A 19,072-nucleotide genomic window follows, 5' to 3' on the forward strand; every position below is an offset into this window, starting at 1 on the left:
CTCTTTTGTCTACATTATACTATCTGCTAGGATTTCCCAAGCCTTCTTTTTCCACTTGAGGATTTTAATACTTCTTCCCATTCCTATTCTTCTTATTTATCAAATTAAAAAGCTTTTTTAAAATGTATGTATTGCCATATTCTCTGAATTTGCCCCTCACTACATTAAACACAGTTGCCTTGTGGACCCAAACGCACTTATTACCTTCAGATTCTCAGTCACTCCCTAGTTAGAGATAATAAGTAGATAAAGGACAGAGCTCTCCAGCTCCTCTCTGAGTCACACATCCTTCCTGCTGATGCAAATGTCTTTCTTACATCTCTGACCATGTCAGTCCCCTTTGTATATTTTCTCATTGGCTTTCCTTCTGTCTCATATTTCAGGTGCTACCTTTCATTGTTCATCTTCCCTCCCTTCTGCTGCCTATGATCATGTCAAGCAAGCAGCCTCACCACCTCTTTTGTTTTCATTGATGTGTGTATTTTAGTTATGCATCTATTTAGACATATACAATTCACCTATCCTGTGCATAAACAATTTTCTTTAAAAACGTATGTACCAAATAACTCAAGTTGAGCAAATATACATTCAAACTGACTCATTCATGTACATTTAAATTCAGAAGACCTGAAATCTGGCCTCACAGCTGGATACTGCCCCAGTCAAGTTGGGACCCAATGGAGCCTTGTTAGAAAGGTGGTTCCTGATTGGCCGACAGTGTTCTCCCCTGTGAGGTAGGGGACGGGTGTGTCAGCTCTGCAGGGAGGGATATAACTTTTCATATTCCCATCACTGTGTCTTCCTCCATACAATCCCTTGCCCCAAAACTCTCTCCATCTCCTTGTGTGACAAACCAGCAACCTCTCCTCATTCAAATTCAATTTCAAAACATACATCTCCTGTGGAAGCCGTCATTGTTCATCAACCAGGGTAAGATATGGAGCTGGTCAGAAGATTTTAATCCAAAAAAACCCCATTTTCTGCCAACAAAAATTTCCAAGAAAAGAATTGCAGTTAAAAATTAACTTCTACAATTGCTTGGAGATTTGACTGTCATCTGATCATCTATTTGTTTTTTGTGTGTGTTCCATGTTTATGTCCAATTACTTAAACTGTGAACTTGCTTGGACAGGGACTGTGTCTTCCTCTTTGTTCTACATACTGCTCTACATATTAATACTTACTAATTAGTAACTGGAAGGGTCTATTCTTCCTTCATAGTTGTAAATTGTATGCTATGTGTTGATAACAAACTCACCTTGTATTGTGATCTCATCGGATATAATAAGCCAAGAAGAGCAAAACTGATTGAGCACATGGAAGAAAAACAAGGAGCACCTAGGTGGTATAGGAAGTGGTACAGGACTATCCATAAACTACATAATGCATTATGGGATGGATCTGTAATTTTATGTGTTTGTTTTAGTGTTAGAAGGGGTGAGTTGGTCTTGAAAACCACCAAAAAAATGTGTTATGTAATTCCCTTTAGGCAGTGTTCCCTTTAGATCAGTACTATAGCAATGCCGCAGCATGGGATAGAGGACATAGTGCTGCTGGAGGTGTTCTCTTTTGGATGTGACAGCAACAACAAGTTCTGACTGCTTGTATCCCATGGCAATATTTGTAACAGTAAATCTTGACACCAGTGTCCTGATGAAATCCAACATAATTTCATCTGGACTTTCAATTGCATATGAAATGTTTCTTTTCTTAGGTAAGGTAACTGTGAGCTGATAAACTGCTAATGGCTTCCAACCTAAATATGGCTTCATTCATGAAGTCATCCCTTTATATCTCTTATTTAACTCACAAGGTTGTTGTGAATCTTCTTTAAAGTGTTTTGAGATCTTCAGATGGAAGGTGTTCTTTATCATAACTGCATGGCATTGTCAGTATCTCAACAACAAAAAAAGTACAGTCGAAGCAGTATTTTACCTGCACCTTGTATTGCTCATTAGGATAATTAAGCTAGAACATGTAAAATAAAGCAAGTCAGAAGCTGAATACTGAACTGAACTGAACTCAGCCATACAGTTTATGGTCCAGCCCTATGTGATCTTTCTCTCCATCATACAAAGATAAAAACGAATCTCACAAAGGCAACTATTTATCCTCACACTATTTATCCTCAGTGAGTTTTGGCCACATTTGATTTTAAATGGCTTATAAGCATTCAGTATGATTAAGTTTAGCTCAAGCATACCAAAAAGCTGAAAAAAAACCTTATTATAAAAGCTACATGGAAATGCAGCAGTGCCTCTTGATAGAATGGTTATATTTTGAGACAATAATGAATGGCATATATATATATTCTGGGACAATGCAAAATAAATAATAAAAAAGGATAGGAAGACTGTGAAGCAAAGATGTACTCTGAAAAAAGATAAATAATGTCCCAGAGGAGTCGTGTCAAATCATGCAATCCTGTCTGGAAAAGTAAAGGATGCTTTACTGTTATATTAAAAAGTAACATTATTTTCAAATTCTCAGCTACCCAGTATCTCTCTGTAGATTATGAGGTCCTTTTTTAGAGTGTGGAACATACCTAAGACCCTTCATTTTCAGTTTTTATTTTATGTAATTTTTCCTGGGAATGTATCAGTGTTTATTGCCACAACAACAAAAACAGGTGAAATCAATGCAAAAAACTATTAATAATTTTTGTGATAAATATCAGGGTTTATTCTGGTGGATGGAAAGACAGGGCAAAATAGAATTCAGTAGATTAATGCTTTGAATTCTGTTCATCAATGTGGTTTGCTCCAGAACTAAAACAGAACTCAAAACACAATGCCACCTTTGAGTTTACAAAAACAATATATCTCTAATCTTCAAATAAATCTTTTCATTCAGTTTATTGTTGTAGACTTAGAAATATTAGCCTATAAATATTTATATTTGGGCCACACCATTTGCAGCGCATACACTCAACTTCATCCTTTTCTCCTGTTTTTGATTTTTTTTAAACTTTTGAATACTTCCTTATGTTCTGAAACTTATTTTGATATAGATTTTCATTTTCTTCCCATTTTAGTGTGTCAAATCCTTAAACCATTATCTGCTAACAGCTTGAAATATGTACATGGTGGGTGTGAGATTCATCAGTGCATTCAGATGCACTCACACTTCAAAGCTTGCATGCCTTTTGTTTATTGTGTGTATCTTCTAGAGTAATACATAGCCTGACTTCAACAGGCAACTTTGCATATGCACATAGACTAATGTATTATCGTAGCACATATATCTCATGCAATGTATTGTATTTTCCTAATAAAAAAGGTTATTTTTATATATTTGAATGATACAAAAAGTTGAGTGAAAATCTGAAAAAACCTGAATAATACTTTTTGTTAAACCTGGGAATTTTTCAGTAAAAATCAGTTTAAACTGAAAACAAAGGGGCTTAAACATACCTTAATTGAGATATTGTCTCATGGACCCCCTTCTCTCACAGTCATGATTTTATTACATCCCAGTGTCAGCCCCAGCCATTGCTGCCACAGAAAAGTAGCAAGAAGGAAGTATTGAATGTGATTTTACCTTTTTTAAAAGATTTCATTTAGTGGCTTGAAACAAGGAGAAAAGCCAGCACCATGTGACTAGCCAGCTGTCTCTCGGTCACCAGCATGTGCTCTTCACATCACTAAGAGTCTACAGATCACAGTTTGGCAACCACTGTACTAGGGATGTGATCCAAAGCCCATTGATATTAATGGAAAAACTCCCATTGACTTCAGTGGTATTTGGCTCAGGCCCTAGGTATAACAGATACTTTTAGATGGATAATCAGGTTTAAATGTGAAGTCCATGTCATGTTCCTTACTTGATAGTGATCAAGTAAAATCTTACCCTATTTCAGTAACAAGCCCACACTGTGTCTAGGAATATATCCCGATCAGTTTCTGCTGAGGATAGGGTGTGGAAATGGGTGGGGAAAATGTCTAAGAAAGATTTATTTTTAAATTTCTATTTAAATCATTTCACAGCCCTACCCATTCCCTGCCATCGCCCCCCAGCAACTAAAAATCAATGAACCAAATATTCTACAGCCCATTGACAAGTGCCCATCATTCTTCAGAACTTCAGGATAAGCAGAGTGATTAAACCATTTAAATTTACTACCCAGGTAGTATCTGAGGTGGCAGATGTTTTCCTCAATTGCACTTTTACACTGAGAAGAAAATTAAATTCCTAGCCATAACAATTAACTGACTGCTCTACTGAATCCAGTGCTATCTGTAGCTATTTCCACTGAGAGTATGACTGTAAACGCTTCCAGCTTGCATGACATATAGAGGTTAGGGTTCCCTCCCCTTGTTTTGTTTCTTTATTTTCAAATTATTGATGACATCCATTCTCCTGTCTGGGGTTATGATTTTGGGGGGTGTACATTCTGTGGGGATTTACTGATTTGGAAACTGATTAATCTGCAGTCATTAAAACACTTAATAAACATTGCAGAAAAACTGTCAGTATCTCTTCATTAGCTCTGAGATAGGGAGCTTCATATAAGTACATCTAAACTTCAGTTATAACACCATCCTCAGGGTATATTAACAATGTAGGATTACAACATTTCAGTACTAATTTCCTCTTTTTCAGGTACTTTTTCCTCACAGAGAATTTATACAGCTACAGATATCTGTCTTAATAGCTAACTCTCAGTATGTTAATATGGGTCTTGAGGACATTAGGTGATTGAAACTGTAGATACTCAATTCTCCCTATCATTTTGACATAATCAAAAGTAAATCTTTCATGGTTTTGGAGGATTTTCTAAGTTAATTCATTTTTGTTCTGTAAATTATGTTCATTTTTGTTCTCAAAATTATGGGCTGGAAGACAGACTTTTAAGCAGTACAGTGGCAGTTCAAGGAGGAAGTTCCATGTACATCACCTTGCAAACTTTCTCCTTCACCACTATAAATTCCATGAAACCACAAACTAATAACACTAATTAACAAGCAATCCCCATGGGATATACACAGGTAAAACTTTCCCTGTGCTGTCCCTCCTCATACTCTTTTTAAAAGCTATTCAAATTTAACAGATTTTAAAATATAATGATGAGGCTCAAATGAATCACTTGTTAATCTCTCTCCCTTCCCAACACTCCCACATACATACTTCTCAGAAATGTCTGAAACCATTAAGACAGGTTCTCAAAGTTTTCAGTGTGGACTAGAACTTAATAGAGAGCTCGTCTCATGGGTCATGGCCTCTCTCATTCATAGTTACACAGATTACCTCCACTTAACAGTCCCATAGCTGCCAAGGTTTGTGCATCTATGTGTGACTGACCTCAGAGGGAAGAACAAATGGCTACTCACTAAATACTCCCAACTGCAAACAAGCCAGTACGTAGGAGTGGGAGGAGTCCTGTATCCAGCTGGCCAGGTGCACAGAAAGGAATAAACTGTTTGATAGAAAAAGAGTGAAGTAACTTATTCCTCTACCAGAAAAGGGAAGGATCATGTCCCTTTGCTCAGAGTAAAGTATAGTCTAGCCCAGTGGTTCTCAAAGCCAGCCCGCTGCTTGTTCAGGGAAAGCCCCTGGCGGGCCGGGACGGTTTGTTTACCTGCTGCGTCTGCAGGTTCAGCTGATCGCGGTACCCACTGGCCGCGGTTCGCTGCTCCAGCCCATCATGTTTTCACTCTGAGAAATGTGAAGATATTTTTTTTCTCCATTGGTTTTTCCTAACACTTAAGTCTGGATTCTCTCTAGTTATGGGACTGCTGGTGTAATCATTTTCAGGTATTCAAATAGATAAGTCCAATATACTTGTAAATATCTTTCCCCGTTGCCCTGCATTTATCATAGATGGATTTTATATTAATGTTCAATTTGGCTTATACTGTATTTCTAACGGTCTTTCCTTTTATGTATATCTGAAACTCTTTGGAATGTTTTAGCAGGAAAACAGATTTTTTAATAAATAAAACTAATTTGCTCTATAGGAAAAGCAGCTGGTAATTTCAGTGTTTCTTTGCTGTACATGAAGAATTGTTTTCCAGTTATGTACATAATTACTGGAATAAAAGTTACATTTTGAAACAACGTTAATTTAATATTAAGTATTTACCTTAAACTCACGTAAGCAATGATATTGTGAGTATGTTTATTTGACTGTAGCACCCAGAGTCCAAAACAAGATTGAGGTCTCATTGTGCTGGGTACTGTACAAAACACACAGAAAGTCATGGTATCTGCCTTGAAGAGCTTTCAGTCTAATATAAGACAAGATGCAATGAGGTAACAAATATACCAGGGAAGAGAGGTGTGCAAGGGAAGGTAGCAATAATAAACTATATTTGTAAATGTTAGCTACAGTATTTTCATAACCTGATGGTTTAAACTCCTACAATATATCAGCAATCCACACTGGTGCTCTGCTTTGGCTTTATAGCCTAATTCAAGACTGGCCTCTATGTATCAAATGTAAAGACTCTCTTGTGTCAGAAGTAGACAAGTGGGTAGCTGGGGCTGCTATCACTGGTATGGTGAAGTGGGCAGACAGCAACTCAATGAGCTATGAAGACAGATAAATAGGAAGAAGCAGAACTGAGAAGGGCCTCAAAGGTAAGGAGAAGAAGCTTGAACTTGATGCAGTGGGCAAGCCAGTGAAGGGCTTTAAAGAGGAAGTGACACGGTGGAAGTAATGCACAAGGAAGATGATTTTAGAAGCTGGACTGGAAGGGAGCGATATGGGTAACAAGGAGAGAAAAGAATGTTGAGGTATTCAAGGTAGGAGATGATTGAGCCTGAGCAAGAGTTTTAGCATTCTTCAGTGGAGAGAGAAAAGGAGGCTGATTCATAGAGATGTCATGAAGGAAGATTTGGACACTACCTTGACGTGAGGGAAGATGGCATGTAGATTGAGGACCAAGGCATTTCTAATTCAAAAGGCTTGATATTTTCATCCTTAAAGATTAAGGTGTTTTTTTTCTGTAACACATACCACCACACATACAAAATTATTTATAGATACTTGTACCTATATGTAATCTTCAGTGACAGTGAGAACCCTGGAATAATTGCAGTTATTGAAATGAGCTGATATTGCAAAGCATTGCATTGTATTTACATCACACAGAGATATTGGATATTTTGATATCAGTTCTAATGTTAACCAGAATTCAAACAATTTAAGTGTAACTATCACATAGATGGCACTTGATTATAGAGTGTTTTTCTAGGGGACTGACAGGAGTGTGTAGCAAGCTTTTCGTGTGTGTTCAGAGAGAGAAAGACTCTATATATATAAGTGCCACAAAGGTTAGAACTTGATTTAATAAATTCACCTTTTGAGAATGCCAATTATTGTGGAAGTGATGTTTTAGGTCACTGCTAACCAACAGTGTACATACGAAGTTTGAACCCACAGGGATTAAAAGTTCTTCCTGTCTAATGGATGTTTGGTGACCCCTCCAGGAGATGAGATCAGTGGGTTCAGTTCCAGACCTATATCACAAACTCACTACTGTGCTTCTACACAAATTGGCTGACCTAGCAGAGAGGTCAAATCTGAGTAGACAGTGGTGACTGAAAAACTCCTCTCACCGTTAGAAGTCCCTCTCGCATGAGGGTTCAGTAGTGCTTAATTGGTAATGAAAGAGGTTCCTGGCTCAAACAATTAGGTGCTGGGGCTCAGAAAAATTTTTTAAATTCATAACTGATGCAGCAAGCCCGGAAGTGCTGGGGCTATGAACTGCCAAGCTTAGAGGTGACGAGGCTCAGCCTTGCCAAGCCCTGGCACAAATTAAGCAATGGAGTTGAGTCATGATGGCAGAACAGTGTGATTGGGAAGCTTCTGTCCTGTAGAAAAAGAACTTAACTCCCCAGGGTCAAAACAATTCCCTTCATCAGCACAAAATACACACAAGGAGTTTTTTTGTTTGTTTGTTTTAACATAAACAAAGCTTATGGTTATATGCAAAGTATTTGCAGATATACAACATTTCGTATTAAACAATTTTCACAAAAGTCAGATGTGGAACTGCACAAAATTTGACGTCTATGATATAGAGAGTCTGGCATGATAAACAATAAGGAAATTAGTATTTAAGGATTTAAATACTTTGCATTACTGATGGAAAAGACCTTAGATTGTCCTTTCAAGTGACAGTACAGTTACAGGCCCTACCCTACTGCCATATTTACTGTGACACAGTTAACATCAAAACTGACTTTCTCACTCTGACTAAGGGACCTAAGGGATCTGAGTATTTTTATAATAAACCGTACCAGTTCCTTCAGAGACACTGCTTAAATAGGAATGTTAGGATTTAAGCAGCATAGTAAAAGTCCTTATTGAAAGATAATTACCAAGAGAGATTAGTGCACATTACAAACTAATCACTTCACATTTAGTTTTTAAAATTAAATTTGTCTTTGAATTATATGTTTAAATAAAACTCTCTGAAAGTCAAACATATGCTAGGATTGGGTTTTAATTTTTTTCTCATCTAAAAATGTCTGAAATCTTCTAAATTAAGGGCCTTATTCTTATCTGCACTAAGGATATTTTACACTTTATGCTTTTGAATAAATTGGTTATTCTAATGTCCCTTTATCCTACCAAGGGTGTGTTATTGTACATTAGAATTCTAGACTAAATTCTTAGGCAGGGCCAGCCCACAACATTTTGGCATCTGAGGCAGGGAGCTCAAATGACACCCCATACCCCTGGCTTGGCCAAAACTTTGAAAGGTCTCAATTCTGCCTTCTTCTTGTTCTACTCCTCTCATGGTACTGCTCTGCTACTTACCCCAATAAAGGAGAACTAACAACTTAAAATGCCTTGTTCAAAAATTTTAAGTAACATTTAACTTTCAAATGCCTGAACAGCAAATGTAACTTTTCTTGTCTGCATAGTAAACACTGGCATTTTTATCTATTTGAATAATCAAAGTGGGGCTTTCCGTGCCTTCTTGGTTTGCAAAGATTTGAGACTGCTTCCTGAAGTCCCACAGCCCTTGGGTTAAAACAGCTAATGACTGGTTGAGATGGTTTGCAGGCCATTCAGCCTCTTCCTGTGGTAATTGTGAAGCATAGATGTGTTTTTATTAACTTCAGCTTGGAGAAGCTGCATTCTCCACTGGTAATTGTTACAGGAAGTGTTAGAAGTATGCGCAGAGCAACAAAAGCATTTGGAAAGAGGGTGGTCATATTATTTGTGCACATATATTCCAGAACAGCCTTTGGAGTTGATCCTGCTGAAATGTATCTTGAAAGGGCTTTCAGTTCATCACCTAAATCACTCACATCAATATCGCGCATGTCATCATGTGTCAACACTGTCTCTAATGCCCTGCATTGCTCGTGCAGGTCTTCTTCAGGTATAGTCAAGAGTTTTGGAATATCATACAGCATCCCAAATATACTGCTGTGTTCCTTGAGCTGCATGAAACATTCTTAAACTGACTGTATTGCACAATCTAGCACCCGGTTAAAGAATTCAACTTTGAATTCTTGTTTGGGGTCTCTTATGGGTTTATTCCATGCCTCAAAATCAAAATGTCTTCTTCAACTTCGGTGACTCTCGTATTCTTGAATGGATGGGAAAATAGCTTCAGTGTGCAGTTCCTCTGCCAACTTCTGTGCACTCTTCAGAACATTTTGAAATCCCTCATCTGATTGGTAAGACTGTAGGTATGACTTTGCTTTGTCCAGTTGTTCCATTGCTCCAGATATATCAAGATCAACATCTTGGTGTATCTTGCTTACAATATTTATTTCAAACAGTATGTCATGCCACAATACTAAGCCACACAGAAATGTGAAGTTATATACCTTTCTGGTGATTCCATTTCCCTCTGCTACTGTTCTCCCACAAACAGTTCCTGTCATAGCATTATCCTCCATAATGGAAACATTGTCATCATCTATCTTCCCAGTTTGGTGTTTGATAGGCTTTATCACCTCCACTCGACTTTCCCATTGTGTGGCTATCAGTGGTTTCAGTGTCAGAGAGAATGTTCCCAGATGTTGCTTCAAAATTTGCCATCAATGAGCCGATGCAGAGAAAAATACATAGATGATTTGAATTACATTAAAAAATTCAGCACCCTCCCTAGAAGCTGATGCTGCATCACTGACCACGAAGTTCAATGAATGAGAACTGCATGGGACAAAAAAGGCTTTAAGGTTGAACTTTCGTATCTGTGACTGCACTAGTCTGTTCTTTCCCCTCATGTTGGCACCATTATCGTAGCCCTGACCTCTCATGTCAGCTATCACAATTCCTGTGTTTTTCATCTTTTTAAGAAGCACATTTGTCATAGCAGCTTCTGTAGTATCATCAATGTCAAAACATTCTAGAAAATGCTCTCTGAAAGTCACCATTGCAGGGACATTTTCACTAGGTTCTGTTGTTGTTACAAAATGCACCATTAAAGTCATTTATTCTATATGGCTGATGTCAGGTGTGCCGTCCAGAATAATAGAGTAATATCTTGCTGACTTCAGATCTCCCACAATCTTCTGTTTGACTGTTGTTGCCAGTAACTGTATGATCTCATTTTGAATTGTTTTTCCAAGATAGTGGTTGTGTACATTTCTTGGGTGGTGACTCTTCTTAGATGCTCCTGGAGTACAGAATCAAACTTGGCCATCAGCTCCACAATTTTAAGGAAGTTTCCATTGTTTGGCACATACGGCTGATCTGAAGTGCCACACAGTGCTAGGTTTTGGGTAGCAAGCATTCTCACAATGGCAATGATCTTTTCAGAACATTTTGCCAGTAAAGAGACTCTGATGCAATCTTCTCTTGATGCTGATCATCTATGGTGACCTTTAACCTTAGTCTCATCTCAAGCTCTTTCCACCTACAGAATGCTCTCTGATTTGCTGTCTTCTCATGGCATGCCAGATTTCTAGCCAGATTTTTCCAGTCCTTTGTTCCTGTAGAATCCAATGTGGCTGGAACATTAGACTGGAAGAGTTTGCAACAAAAACAGTATGCACTATTTTGGGTTTTTGAGTACATAAGCAATGGCCTCTCCACTTTGTCACTATTGGGATTTCACACCAGTAATGTGTTGGATGGAAACTTCTATTTTCATTGTCTTTGGGGAGCATGAAGTTTTTCACTTGTGGTGGCCCATGCAGTATAAGGAAGTCCCTCAGGCTACTGCTCAAGTGGGTCCACAGTCCTGAATCATCTAGACATAAGGAACTAAACTCAGCAGCAGCTGTTTCTTGCTCCTTCACCACACTCTTCTCTGATCTACACTTTTCTTCAGAAATGTGCATGGTTACATCCATTTGAGATGGAGATATGCATGCTGCAGTACATGTCAGATCACCTGAACTCTGACTAACTGAAAGATCAGGCATCTCCTCACTCACATCCTCACTGGGGCCAGAAGGCTCACCATGATCATTTGTGTCTATGTATCTCAGGAGAGCTCCTTCATGCTTAGATAGAAAAGCTTCCTTTGCGTTCTTTCTTTTTCTGAATGCTGCATTTTCTTCTTTCACTCATGACTGCTGTTCTGTGCCAGCTATAGTGGCTCTCAACACTCAGTTGAAGGGGACAAATAAGCAGGTTGGTAGCTGGGCCTGAGTAAGAGAAGATATCAGCATTTTAAGGGCCTAACTGGCTCCTACTACTTCAGTTGACTGCCTGTTCTCCTCAAGTAGGTTCAGGGGAAACAGGAAGCTCCCTGAGAAGCTGGTGTTAATCAGTCCAGGCTCCTGGGGGCGCTAGAGAGATACACAAGAGGCTCCTTCTCTCTCTCCCTGCAGTTCCTGCTGCTTTCTGTTATTCCCTCTCACCTTTTCTCCTGCCTGCCTGTTATGTCTCTTGTGCCCTCCTTCCTCCATCACAGGATTCCACCATCTCTGTGCATCTAGAGCAGCAGACACAATTTTCTACACTCTGGGTGCTAGTGGTGCCTCCCCACAGTCTGGCACCTGGTGTGGTTGCCTCAGTTTGCCTCATGGTAAGGCCAGCCCTGTTTTTAGGATTAATTTGAACTGATCACTTAAAAATGATAATAATGATCTCCAAGTTTTCCTTTCGATTTTTCACGTTAACCCATTCTTTACAAACTGAGGACCAAATCCTGCTCATTTTACTCATGAGAATTCCCTCTGAGATGAGGAATTCAGTTCTTTCTTTCCTTCTAGGGTGATGGTGGGGAATAGAAGTGGACATTGATTTTTCAATTTAATTTACTGGCAATGCATGAGTAGAGTTTGCATCTAGCAGGGTGGAAGTACCTCTGCTTTCTCACTGTATTTCCCCTCTAAACCTTGGGAGGGAGGGAGAAGACGGTCTCTGATGTTTTTGTTTCAATACTAGATCCAGATTGCTTAAAAAGCATTAGGAAAACCCATTGATGCTGGAACATCTTACATCCACAATAACTCTCTCCTGGAGCACTGATTGAGAAGGGACTCACAATAGTCTCATTACCATAAACATCTTCAAGACAGGCTTTTTTTCAAAATTTTAAATGGGCAGTTTCTTCCATGGCAAATACACAACATTTGTGCATATATGTCAAGTTGTTCTTTCCTAAACAACTTGAACAGTACTTCATTACCATGCACAGCTAGTTACATGCTGCATAAGTCTGGATATAAAAGCATAACTACAGAACATTGAATAATAAAATCATCCATACTTATACAGCAGGTAGCATTTATATTTGACAGGGTATAGTCTGTCACCAATAAAATATGACCCTAATCTCAATTTGAGATGTGCAAATGCAGACCCTTGTGCTCACAAGACATCCAATTGCTGTAAATGGGACTCTGGAGATATCTAAAGTTTGTTTGTTGTTTGTTTGTTTGGGGACAGGCAGGTTCTAAAATTTCAGTTCATCCTCAACTTTGCCATGTGCGTCATGGGAAGGGTGTTGCAATGTGCAATAGTGATAAGAATGTTGACTTTTTCTTAACAGTGAAGAGAAGAATTATGATCCGCTGGAAAGTTGACATCCAATTCTCCCCACCACCAAGGTTGCGAAGCAAGTTCTAACAGTGTTTTGTTGTTTGTTTGTGTCCCTTCACCCCTGCTTTTAGAGCAATATACACAGCCAAGGAAAATTTCTGCAGACTTTGAATTGATTTGGACCTCAGAGATACAGTAACTGTAAAGTAGAAACTGGAAAATATAACTAAATAGTGGCCAGCTAACAATGAATCATTCTACGTCCAACAGATATAAACAGAGACATTTTTAAATACTTCTGTCTTGTTAATATACCAACGTTATACATATTGATTTCTTGTTGTCTCTTATTGGGTGTCCTCATTTCCCTGAAAACATAGATAGTACCATAATAGCTGATACATTTGGATTATTGTTTGATGATTAGTATGTGTGTTATATTTCCAGAAAAGAAATGAAACAATCAAAATCTGTCAGTAGCTCTTCCTGCACCATCCTATACTGTCCAACACAACCCCTTTCTGATAGCTGGGACTATACGAAATTCAGGGTCCATTTAGGTCAATTTCATGGTCAGAGGATTTTAAAAATCATAAATTTCATGAATTCAGCTATTTAAATCTGAAATTTCACAGTATTGTAATCGTAGGGTCCTGACCCAAAAACCTGTGTTACATATTTAGCTTATGATCTACTATGACCCCTACACCGCTTTCTGCAGTATTCCTTCCTAGGCAGTCATTTCCCATTTTTTATGTGTGCAACTGATTGTTCCTTCCTCCCACTTTTCCGTATTGATTTTCACCCAATTTACTTCAAACCATTTTCCAGTTTGTTCAGATCATTTTGAATTTTATTCCTATCCTCCAAAGCACTTGCAGTTCCTCCCAATTTGGGGTAATTCCTCACTACCCATCGGATCCGCGAGTAGTGATTGCTCTATCAGGGATCGATTTATCGTGTCTAGTGTAGACATGATAAATCAATCCCAGATCACTCTACCGTCGACTCCTGTACTCCACCGTGGCGAGAGGCAGAAGCGGAGTCTATGGGGGTGTGGCAGCAGTCGACCCCACGCCGGGAGGATGCGAGGTAAGTTGACCTAAGATATGTCAACTTCAGCTGTGCTATTCTTGTAGCTGAAGTTGCATATCTTAGGTGCACACACACACACACACACACACACATACACCCAGTGTAGACCAGGCCTTGGTATCATCCACAAACTTTATAAGTGTATTCTCTGTGCCATTATCTAAATCACCACTGAAGATATTGAACAAAGTGGGACACCACTTGATATGTTCTTCCAGCTTTGCCTTTATATATGGAGGGTTATACAAAAATAGTTACAATAAAAATTTTAAAACTCTTCAGCAGTTCTAAAATAACTTTTCTGTTACACAGGTGGCGTATAGAGATATATAATGATGAGTGTGGTTTAAAGGTTTTATTTTCACTTGTTTGAAATGACATTCATAACTATTTTTTAGATTTCTTATTCAAGAGTAATGTGATAATCCCAAACTACCATTTATTTTATATGTACATTATTAGTCTGATCTAAAGCTCACTGGAATCGGTCAATCCACATTGACTTCAGTGAGCTGTGGTTTGGGCTCTGCTGTTATTCACTGAAAAGACTATGCATAAGTTTTATTATAGGCTTGCGTAACGTCATAGTTGGTATAAAAGTGCTGGATCAGACCCATGTACATAGTTTTTCAAAGTAAAGCAAAAGGAAGTGCATCTTTACAAATGCACCATTTTGCCACATTAAAGATCATGATTGAGGCTCACAGGTCAGTGAATTCATCAAATTAAAAACAAATACTGTAAAGATGATGTTGAACGTGTCCCTTTTGTGTTTTAGCTTCAACCCACAACACAACTCTTATAACCAAGATGTAAAAGAATGAAAATGCAAGGTAATATAGTGGAAATTCTGTGCAGTTAATGGGCACTACCATGATAAAAAGTGCAATTAATCTCATCCCATTCTACCCCTATTCCACTATAAAAGAAATCAGTAAACTATGGAAATGCTGTTCAGACTATAAAATTCCTTACATTTTCAACGTTATTATGTATTAAGACTATTTCATCTGAAAACCTAATAAAAGTTGGCATTACAGGTTAGTCAGAGTGCTGAAAGTGACTTGTTTTATGTTTGATGACATTAGAGAAAAAGCTAATAGCTTAAAATGTGACACAGTATAATCTTTAAATATAGACCTAATTTGGCTGCTAATTAACCCTGGAATATTATGTTGTGGGCAATCTAGGAAAACTAGCTAGCAAAATGACTAAAAAACTGGAGGCAGAGGCACAGAGTTTTAAAATTTAGGTGCATAACAATCAAGACACAGTTGACCAGTTTGGATTGCTACTTAAAATCCTTTGCTTCTGCTGTCTTACCCAGCACATGCTGAAAGAGCAGCCTGCTGAAGTCTGCTGCAGAGCCATTATCATCTGTTCATTTTATTTCTATTGCCAATTATCCTTAATTATTGGAAACATTTTTCAGTGCATAATGGCTTTGAAATGTTAGTGTGCTCATTAAACTGAGTCTCTAGCACAAGAAATAGATTGTGATAAGCTCTGTTATGTTATAGATCTGAATTTTCAGATGCTCCTACCTCTGGTAACTTAAAATCCATCCTTGCACAACGTTTCCTGAGATTTCTTTTTCATTTTTTTTTAAAGGAAAAATAATCAAAAGCAATTGCAATCTCACATACTGAATATAAAATAAAATATAGACCTGGCCTGAATGATTAGGAGCTAAGGACTAAAGATGGGACGAATGGGTTAGTCTCAGAGGGCTAGACCGTGCCCATGCACAGCCCATAACAAGAGGACGTGAGCAGTTGAGGCACACTGGGGCAGTAGCAGGAAGCTTCCTGGAGTCCCTCAGTATATAGAAGCAGCATAATTTGGGTACCGCTATGCAGAATGCATTTTACTGCCCACTGTGCAACCACTCAGCACTGCTGGCTGATTTGTAGGTGAGGAGGATCCATGGCCCCATCTCCTGCCTACATTCTGTGGGAGTACAGGCAGAACTGCCCCTACACCTCTCCAAGTACAGGGCATGGGATTCTGCCTGGCACTTACATGGGCCACAAAAAGAAGTGGGGGACAGGGGAAAATGCTCCCTGCATCCACCCTCCATTATCCATTGCACGCTCCAAAAGAGACAGAGAGAATATGGTGCAAATTGGTTACAGAGAGAAATGTGAAAAGTAAGTAAGGAACTGGGGAGCATCTTCAGTATATTGATTCTAGAAAGAGCCAATACAAAAACCAAGACATTCAGGAATGGCAGCAGGGGCCAAATCTTGCTTAGCTTACTCATGGGAGCAGTTCTATTGACATGGTGACACGGTTGGAAAGCACAAATTTGCTGTCACTCCCTTTGAATTCTCCAAAAGGCAACATCATGCTGCCCTCCATGCCTAGAAGTCACCTTTTCTTTAGCCTTCCAATGCTGACATTCACACCTGACAACTTCCCTGGCTGGGTCCTCTGAAATTATAATATATTGTTATAATAAAAAATAATTAAAATAAAAATAAGGAATTGACAAGATATGTATGAATATCATTATCTTTGAGTGTGTATCTGTTTTCTTTCCCATACCCCCAATCAATCCTCTGTCATCCCTTTCTCTTTTATGATTGCAAGATCCTAGGAAAAGGAAAGAAAAGTCTTTTTTTCCTTTGTTACCTTGTCTATACTGCACTAAGCACATGTATATCATTATAAAAGCAAACACAGATTTGAAGGTGTCAATTCTCATTTCCTTTATATACTGTACCTGTGTTCTTAGTTCAGTACTTCCTTTTTAAACATTACAAAATCCATGACAGATATCATTGGTATAAAGTGCAATCTGATCTTCAAGGTTGGCTGTTTATTGTACTTTTCCTACCTCAACCATTTCTGTCCAGGAAGATACAAGAATAAATAGCACAAATTTCAGAGTGAGACAGAGAGAAAGCAACTCCCTTATGAATTTATTACCACTATTTTTAGATTCAGACTGAAAGCTTATTTGGTATGAATGAGTTAATGGATTTACTTTAGTGCACACTTGATCTGAAAGGTAACTATTTAAAAGTCTTGGTAGCACATAAATTTAGGCAAGCTCACTTGCAATGGTTTTATTCAAAAGAGTACAAGACTCTATAAACCACAATTCTGAGGCCTGTCATGAAGGCACTATATATTGCCATTTTTACAGCACATTCTCTGTGCCATGGAAGAACTTCATGGTGAAGGCTCCAGGGGCAGTAAATATCAAGAGATCCCCTAGCATTGTGACTTCAATACAGATTTTCTGTCATGGAGCCAGGACAGGATCAGCAGTGAAGAGCTGGCATGGCTTCTGCATAGGTGCAGCTGACCTCTAATAGAACCCACCCCAAGATCTGCTTGCCAAAAAACCTGCCCCATTCTACTGGAGAACATTCTATAAGGGAATTCTGTGATATTAAGAACAGTCCAAGGGTAGAGGGCAAGGAGCACCCAAGTAACTGGTAATGAATTGCACCTGGCATAACCAGTTCAAGTGTATCCCAATTCTTTAATGTCATAAAACTTGTCCGATAAGTGTCATGCATGGCGTCAATGAAAAGCTCATGACTCACTGTTTATTAATATCATAACATAATGCAGAAGGAAGCAACTGTTGCAAAGTTATGGACATACATTGAAATTATAATTCTAAAATGTGTTTGCCAGCTAAGCAGGAGTTGGTCCAGGGCTGCCCAGTGCAAAGACATAAAGTTGATGCTTGTTGCTGGCTGTGAGTGTCTCATGCAGAGAGCTACATTGGCGAAGCTTGGGCACTTAAGAATTCTAGGATAAGAGGTAACAACTCTTCACTAATCTGGATTGCATCCCATAACGTAACAGAACCTATGAAGATTTCCTACTCCTTCAGGGGCAATCTGTGTTCTTTCTGCCTCCACTGAGGCCTGGTCTACACTACGCGTTTAAATCGATTTAAAGAGCGTTAAATCGATTTAACGCTGTACCCATCCACACTACAACGCCCTTTATATCGATATAAAGGGCTCTTTAAATCGATTTCTGTACTCCACCCCGACGAGAGGAGTAGCGCTAAATTCGATATTAACATATCGGATTAATGGTTAGTGGACGAAACGACATTATGGCCTCCGGGCGGTATGCCCACATGTGCCCACGACCGATCTGACAGAATTCTGCAACTCGGTTGCAGCAGGCAAGGTAATAAGGGAAAAAGCCCCGCGAACTTTTGAATTACATACCTGTTCCGCAGCGTGGAGCTCCTGATCAGCACGGGGGGGCGAAAGATGCACTAGATGTTGCAGAGATCCTTAGTTCTGACCATGAGACACTATATGCTTGTTAGCAGGAGATATCATCACTACAAACCGGGATGAAATGGCGTCCAGGCAGATGGAGTGCTTCAAAGAAGGCCTTTTGATTCAATGTTTGTTTCATCAGAAGGAAGGGTGTAGCTAGAAGACGAGCAATCTGCTGAACTCCATAAGCAATGCCAGCGAGAGCAATGAATCAGGACTGTATAGTAAAGAAATGAATAACCAACATAAATAAAGATATGATCATGCGAGTCTGAAGGACATAAATGAATATGATGTGAGGACTGAAGAAAAAATATAATTCATGACAAATCTTGTTGTTAGTAATCTACATTGGTCTAAATTCAGTAACTTCATAACCTAGCTACAAGTTGCTTTAATTTCTATCCCAACGCAGAACCTCGAGCATCTTCGAGGGAAAGACTAGATTAGATACGTTGTCGAAAAGAAATAATGATCTAAAAGTATATCCCATACGGATAGGAAAAGGACAATAAATCAATCATGTAAGGAAGCTCCTTATGGGCTTTGTACTTTGCGTGAACAGCACAGTAGTCAAAAATCGAACATCTTTGATGATCGATATACTGAATCATAGCTCCAGAGGGACCAAATCATCTGCCTCCATATCTGGGCGTATCTAATATAAATATTGTAAACTGTACCTTTTAATTGTGATTCCTCAATTATGAAGAAATGGATTTGCTAAAAGACAGCTAGGAAGATTTAAAGTAGGGAGACTGAGAGGGCTACGAGGACTCCAGCTAACCCACAGTTCCCAGCAAGTCTCTGAAGT

The sequence above is a fragment of the Chelonoidis abingdonii genome, chromosome 2, assembly GCF_003597395.2.
Source record: "Chelonoidis abingdonii isolate Lonesome George chromosome 2, CheloAbing_2.0, whole genome shotgun sequence".
Classification (NCBI taxonomy): domain Eukaryota; kingdom Metazoa; phylum Chordata; order Testudines; family Testudinidae; genus Chelonoidis; species Chelonoidis abingdonii.